This window comes from Lycorma delicatula, chromosome 12 (assembly GCF_047948215.1).
Source record: "Lycorma delicatula isolate Av1 chromosome 12, ASM4794821v1, whole genome shotgun sequence".
Lineage (NCBI taxonomy): Eukaryota > Metazoa > Arthropoda > Insecta > Hemiptera > Fulgoridae > Lycorma > Lycorma delicatula.
The window spans coordinates 3,175,315-3,181,840 of NC_134466.1; the positions used below are offsets into that span (position 1 = coordinate 3,175,315).

At 27.0% G+C, this 6,526-nt stretch overlaps 1 long non-coding RNA gene across 1 annotated transcript; it reads right to left on the reverse strand.

Moving 5' to 3' along the window:
* Positions 1–350: 350 nt before the first annotated feature.
* LOC142333242 (uncharacterized) lies at positions 351–4,100 on the reverse strand. Its single transcript, XR_012758564.1, has 2 exons — positions 3,814–4,100; positions 351–1,580 (listed from the first exon to the last, which is right to left on the reverse strand). It is a non-coding gene; the product is annotated as an uncharacterized LOC142333242 (long non-coding RNA).
* Positions 4,101–6,526: the final 2,426 nt, after the last annotated feature.

The following is a 6,526-nucleotide window of genomic DNA, read 5'->3' on the forward strand; positions in this document are numbered from 1 at the left end:
GTATTATAAGTGGTGATTTTGTTTTTTGATGAGAAAAAAATTGTAAATTACCTCATATGTTAAAAAGTAAAATTGATGCAAATGTAAAAAAACACTCAATATACCATTAAATTACTCAGTAACTCTGAATATAATTTCCCTCGATGCTCTTGGCATATTTCAGTGGCTAAGGATCTTAGCAGACAATATCATCAAAAACAAAGAAGATACTTATAAATGATAAATAAAAAAACAAACTTATTTTAGAGTAAGTAAATACATTTTGCAAATAAAATTTTTCATGGTTAATAATATTAAATGAGGGAATGGATCGGGAGACCACAGAAAACTATAAATAAAGATATAATAAATGCATACAAAAAATAACTTTACTAAAAATTACCAAATAAATCAGAAATTAAATGTTTTTGGCTAAGTATAATTATATACCAAACAAAAATTATCTGTTAAACAATAAACCATATTCAGTAATTAAATAAGAAAATTCAAATACATAAAAACAATGGAACCTGTACAGGAGTTGAAGGGAATCTTTGACAGAAAATAAAAACCAAACAAAAAAGCCAATAGCTTAACAAAAATACTAATTCTAATTATTAATACTACTGTTTTGTGAAAAAGCATTTGAGAAAAACAGTATCAAAGACAACTCTCATTTGTGAACTTTACATATCTACACCGCTTTTGCTGAATCGGTGGAATTCCTAAGGATCTACCAAAATATCTGATCGGCATGGTTCTCGGCTTAATATGTTCATAAATGTTATTCACATATTACAAACCAGAGTAATAGAAAAATCTACATTTTATTTTTTTTAAAGAAGTTTATAACCTAGGCTGGCCTCTGTGGTGAGAGTTCTAGTATCTCACGCTTTAATCCTAATGTCCTGGGTTCAAATTCAGTCAGGTGAGGTATAGTATTTTTAACAGTATAAAAATTGCTATTTCATCTCATCCTCTGAGGTGGTATTAATATATCAACCTTAATCAATCTTAATATATGATTTTTAATGGTCAAAACCATTCTCTAATATTGATATTTCTTTGTAAAGTGTAGCTCTCGTTAAAAATTTTTGACAAACGTTACAAACAATTTTTCTCTTGGTGTGTAAATTAATATGCCTCTTTAAATTACAAAGATCTTTTAAGGTTGGTAAAAAACCTTTTGAGAGAAGTTACAGACATAATTTTTCTTTTTCATATGAAACTTATTTTTTCCTCTTTTGTATGGGTATTAAGAAGTGTCTAAAGTGTCTTTGAAGTAATGTAATTTTAAAGTAGATTAAAACTTTTCTGACAAAATTTTCATTATGAGTAGTAGGTGGGTTTTTAAATCATTATCATGAATGAGAGACTTTATTTTTTCTTTAAATAAAATTTACATCTGAATCTTTTCATCGCAACATTCACAAACCAATTTCTTTCCTTTCTGAATACGTAACTACTTATATTTTCGACTAAATTTTCTTCTGTTGTTACATCATCACCATATGCACACTTACATTTTTTTTTTTTTATAATTCCATCACGCACAGAATTATTTATGGATTGCAACGCTTGGTACTTCCCTTGATAGTAACCTGTAAAATTAAAAATAATTAATAATTACCAAAGGTCAATTATTAAGAAATCTGTAATAATACAGATTTTTTAATGTCTGACGGAACAATAATGGCATCATCATGGAGCTCGCTGTTACAAGGCACACGTAACATTTTCGACATTTGAAAACTTTGCTGTTCCTCAGATTCCTGCAGGATACAGTTTCCAACACCAGGGCACTGGGGTGCACAGTATGGGAATCAGTGTATTAGAGAATAATAATACATTAGCAAGACATCTTTTCATCGATATTAAAAACCTTTTAAAAGAAGGCTGTGTTCATCCTTAGCCAGATTATGAAACTCAGATTTTTAACACCAGATTATTTGACTGACTAATCCTTCCTTTTTTAATTTTTATTTATTTTTATTAAAACGTTTTATATATATATATATATTTGCATACATTATCAGTCGTGTATGTTATTAATCTAATCAGTTAATAATATTACGGCTGTAAGTGTCGTTCCTCAAAGCCCTGATGGATCGACAAATGGGTTACTACAATGGAAACTAAAATCGGTATTCTGGAATCCTTTGTATGATTACTTTAGCATTAATGCATCGGCTCAACAAATGAAAAAAGGATTAAAGCGATTAAAGTCGACATTAATTGTTTATAAGAAACAAATGAAATAATGTTAATGTAAATATATAAATATACAAAAATCATCATTAAATAATTCACAATTCAGAGGGTGCTAATGAAAATTATTTTAAGCATATATTTGTGTATATTTTGTTCAGAATGCGATTCAATTGAATCGTTAAAAACGATTCAGCAATTCAGGCCCTTACTTGTACAATGAAGATTGTGTTGAGTTATACAAAAATAGCAGAACTGCTGTCGGGTTCAATTTAGATGGGATATTGTTATTTTATTTAAAATGTGACAATTTTTTTTTGCAAAGAATTGCATATTCATAAATAAACACAAGATAAAAATAAGATATTTAATTTTCTAAATATAGGTCTACACGCATACTTATAAACACCAGTAAACACCAGAGAATGATATGAACCCTAACAGGGTTCAGCAAAGAACATTTGCTATGAGAAAGAATTTCAAAATATCTGGTTTCCAAGAAAAACAAAAGAAATAACAGGACTAGGCTGAAGAATTACAGCAGACTTTTTTTAACGATAAGAAATGAATTTTGTACTGTATTATGAAATCATGCCAACCGTGATCAGGATTCAAACCTTCTCGATAAAGTTCATGATCGCTGTCACAGATGGCAACTTCGATGAACTGTAGTAATACCGATGAAATCTTAGCTACTATCGTGAAAAAAAATTTTTTACATTAAAATAGAAACAATAGAAATGATAGGTTATCTGTTATTTGCTACAATTTGTAAAGTAAAAATACAGTAGTAAGTTAATAAACCTAAACTTTAGAAATTATATAAATAAGAAATTTCCTGTTATCTGTTATTTGCTACAGTACAAACTAAAACTTTGCTTCATTAACATGCCAGCAAAATTTTTTAACCAGTGCTTAACAGTTTTCCATTCTTTACAATTAAAGAAAAAAAGAAACCTATACTTTGTTCATAACCACATTTATGAACAAACGAACGTATACCTTGATAAAAATTGGAGTGTGAATTTTGCTTCTATAAGTAGGAGCTTAATAAAATACATTTTTTTTAAATACAGATTTATCAGTTAAAATTCTACTTTCAAACTATACAACACAACTGTTTTCTTATAACTAAACGCTTACAAGAAATATTATGCTTCCACTGAAATTTTTAATTTTTTTACAAAATTTGAAAAATCTTTCCACCAATTTATTTAAGATGCCTCAAGGATTTTCTTTTGTGTAAATAAATATTATTCTATCATTTTTAAATAATACTAATTAAAAGATAATTAAAAAGAAACTGATTTATCTGCATCTTGTTCAGAATGTACGTAAATTAATTTCCAATTGCGACTTCTGAATTGTGAATCAATTTGTGGTAATTTTTTTAAATCAAATCTTTCTTATTATAATCTGGTTATATTAATATAACCAGATATAATATATATTATATTAATTATCTTACACTGATTTCTGATTGATCTGTATAATATATTATTCTGATCAGAATAAAGACTAATTTATTTACTTAGTGGAAATGAAATAAAATATTTTATACGGTTAGGATACACTAAATGACAATAATTATGTTCAAACTTGGATAATTCTAACATTGTTACTTACTTGTATGAGCAGTAATGATAATGATAATATATATTTACCACTCATAGAGTGAAATTTCTGGTTGTTATATTAGATGGCAACCTCTTAGGATTCCTATTCTTTTGCTTTAATAAAACTTGTACCCATGACTATATTATGTTTATGAATATTCTTATCCGAAATATGTCATCTGTTTTTGAAGGAGGCTCCTTCAAAAAGTCAAAATAATAAGTTTCTAGGATGGGTTGTTAGATCGTTAAAACTTGTAAACCATCATTAGTTAGTTAGTTAGTTACATTTCTAACCTAAACCGAGTTATTTATTTTGTAAATAAGAATATTGCCAACAGAAAACAACAAAAATCAAAATTGAATCCCCGTTAACACAGAAGTTCAAATTTTATTATTTGTTATCTCTTTTTTTTTACAATTTTTTTCTACAAATATTAAATATTTTTAAAAAAATAATGGAGGATAAAAACCGAGGATAATTAAACAATTTCTTATAATATTATCTACAAGTGTCTCTATATGCGAGTGAGGCTTGCTTGGCTAATTTTATTGTAAAACAATTGTCAACAATGAACTGTTCTGATCAAGGCCGGGAGAACAATACATCATAAACGAGTTATTTCATCAGTCTGTGATTTCCACTAAAATTTATTCAACTTGGATGTCTTAGATGATTTAATGTCAGTTTATATTATAATTATTATGCAATAATAATTTAATTATAAATTATATAATTAACACAATAAAAGTATACAACCTAAAAAAGTGCAAGAGCAATCAGATAGTAAAAAATTAAAATTTATTGTTTAAACATTATATCAGGCAAACAGGATGTATAATCTAATCAACATATTCTGAGAACAAAAACTACACCACTTAAATAACCGTGAATGTAATTTTTTTAGTGACGTTTTATTGCCCAGTGTGACCAACAGCAGTTGAGTAAGTAAAAATTTATCAGACCATCACACTAGTCATAAACATCATACATACATACATACATAACATGAACGGTATTTATAAAAGTTTCCACGTCACCTACGAACAATTGATCTAAAAACCAAGCGTACTAACCGCATGCAGTAGATCAGCTGCTTTTGATTAATTGTTGTAGGTAAATAAAAACATTTATTTTTCTTTACTATTTAACCGTTTTCTTTGTTTTTCTTTGTTATTTGTGGTATTCTCTGCTTTGGCTATGAAAGGCCAACAACACGAGCAGCCAGTGTTACCAGTGTTATTTAAATTTTGAATGTTAATATTTCATTTATAATCTTTTCTACAGCTTAAATAAAATAATTACGTAAACAATTTTTATTTATAATTTATTTATAAACAAGCAGAAGCAGAAAAATCATTTGTTAAATTTTCTTCTATGTTGTTTCATTGTTGAGAAGTTATATAAGAGGTACTATACACAGTTTTTGCAAGACATTATTAAATGGCGTTATTATGTTAAGACTGTTGTAACTTGAAGTTTGTATGTCAAAACACTTCTGTTTAATGTCCTTTTGAAGTCTCATACCAAAAAAAATAGATCATTTTGAGGTAGAAAATATAAAATATATATATATTTCATTTTTTATATATTTATTTCATTTCATTTCAACAGTTGTACAGGAGAGATTTACTTTCATCTAGACAAGACAAACTTCAGTAAACACTAGATATAGTGTGCTGCTCAAACATTTCAAGTAACATTAAAAAAGAAGAGGTAATTATAGGTAGGTAAACCTTTAGGATTTAGGTAGGTAAGACAGAAATCTATCTCCATATACAACACTTTGGACTGAAGAGCAATAAATAAGGATGCAATTATATTCAATTATTGGCATAATATACATTTAATCTATTTCACCTAAAGACCATAAAGTAGAACACCTTTCTCCAAATAAAATTCCATAACATTTTTGAAATACAACATAATTTTTAAATTACTTATATCAATAAATATATTACTTATAATCAATTACTTATATTTTCTATATATTACTTTTTTCTATTTCTGGAAGTAAATAATAACAGGAAAAATTTAATCGTTAATTAAAATAAAAGACCTGAATTCATTATAGAGACAGACCCTTTCACAATAAATCTAAGCAAATTTTGAAACTTTTTATTTTATAATATTTATATTTCATGATAACTAAGAGATCCTGTTACTACGTAAAAGTTGTAAAGCTGTAAAATAAAACACGTTCAAAATTGATTTCTCATTTGATACTGGAACTTTTTTTTTGTAACATTTTTAACCGCTTAGAGGAACTGGTAATTTTGCCTTGCAGATATTGCCTCAGTCGACCCTAAGTGACATGGCTGTAACATTTGTCAATGTTAATTTTCTATATATTTTCAGTTAATACAACGGTAAAAGTATTATTCAGATTTGCCTGGCGGTTCATAAGTTTTATTAGAACCCGATCAATAATTAGAAACAAACACATAGGCACTGTGATTTACAAATAAATAAATAATCATACGCTACAGATATATTAAAACATACCGGCAGTGAATAATCTCTCCATGATTGTTTTAAACACTATATATAAATAAAAATGATCTGAAGAAAACTTCCAATAACTCAGAAACATCACGGTGTAATTCAATTTTCAAAATTTCCTTCTAACTACCTGAAATATAATACAAAATATAAAAATATTTTATTGTTTTATTTTATAAAAAATATTTATAAATATGAAAAAAAATGTTTATACATACATCAA